The sequence below is a fragment of the Arachis ipaensis genome, chromosome B06, assembly GCF_000816755.2.
Source record: "Arachis ipaensis cultivar K30076 chromosome B06, Araip1.1, whole genome shotgun sequence".
NCBI classification, from domain to species: Eukaryota; Viridiplantae; Streptophyta; class Magnoliopsida; order Fabales; family Fabaceae; genus Arachis; species Arachis ipaensis.
The window spans coordinates 88,209,215-88,210,704 of record NC_029790.2 but is presented as its reverse complement, the minus strand read 5'-3'; positions in this window follow the sequence as shown (position 1 = coordinate 88,210,704).

Below are 1,490 nucleotides of genomic sequence, written 5' to 3'. Positions count from 1 at the left end.
AAAGAAGGCATTAATCATACTCCCATCAATCTCACTAACAATTCTTCTTTTGTTTTAGGTACTAATACTATGGATGCTCCAAGGAGAGTTACCATCAAGGAAGCGGGTGCACCGGATTATGTCCTTCAACCCCTCCATGTAACTCACCCCAATTTGAATACGAATTTTGAATTAAAGACCGCTTTGATTAACCTCCTACCCAAGTTTCACGGGCTTCCCACGCAAGACCCTATTCGACATCTCAAGGACTTCCACCGCATATGCTCAACTACTAGACGGGAAGGGTCCGATGAAGTTGCTATATGGTTGTTTGCTTTCCCTTTCTCTCTTGAGGACAAGGCCAAAGAATGGTTCTACACTCTCTCTAGTGAAGTTACATCCGATTGGGACCTACTTAGAAGGGGATTCTTGGATAAATTCTTGCCCCCGAAAAAGATGGATAGGCTAAGGAAAGAAATGTCTTGTATTGTGCAAGGTGAGACGGAACCACTATATGAGTATTGGGAACGGTTTCGCAAACTACTAGATGCATGCCCTAATCACATGCTCGACACTCAAGTATTGCTTGGATACATATGTCAAGGGATGCGAGAGCAATGGTTCTAGCAATGGTACACATATGTCAAGGGATGCGAGAGCAAGATAGAACCCTCTTGGACACTTCTAGCAATGGTTCTTTGTCCAAATACAAAACCGTGGAGGAGGCATGGCAACTCATTATTGACTTAGCCGAATCCAATCAACATATGAGGCGAAGAGTCAACCGTCCAAGGACCGTGAACGAGGTATCAACTAGTAGTGAAGCCACCGCTCTAACTCAATCCTTGAATGAGATGACATCCATTTTGAGGCAACTCCAATTGAATCAACAACAACCACAACAACCTCAATCATATCAACAACAACCTCCACCATCTCAACAACACAACCAACAACAATTGGTCCCTCAAAGAGTATGTGGCATTTGCTCTTGCTACTCCCACTACACGGATGAGTAATCCTATCTCGGATAGTGAATGGGTATGCCCGGTCCAAGTAGTGCCAAAGAAGTCCGGAGTGACAACAATCAAAAACGAAAGTGGTGAACTTATAGCAACAAGAGTGCAGAATTCTTGGAGAGTATGCATAGACTACCGAAGATTGAATGCGGCCACAAGAAAAGACCACTTTCCACTAACATTTATCGATCAAATGCTTGACCGGTTAGCCGGTAAATCATACTATTGTTTTCTTGATGGCTACTCCGGATACTTTCAAATTCATATTGCTCTAGAAGACCAAGAAAAAACCACATTTACTTGCCCCTTTGGAACGTATGCTTACAAGCGTATGCCATTTGGCCTATGCAACGCACCGGCAACATTTCAAAGATGCATGATGAGCCTATTTGCGGACTTCCTAGAGCAATCAATGGAAGTTTTCATGGATGATTTTAGCGTGTATGGTGAGTCATTTGAGCATTGCTTAGGTAACCTTGAAAAAGTCTTAGA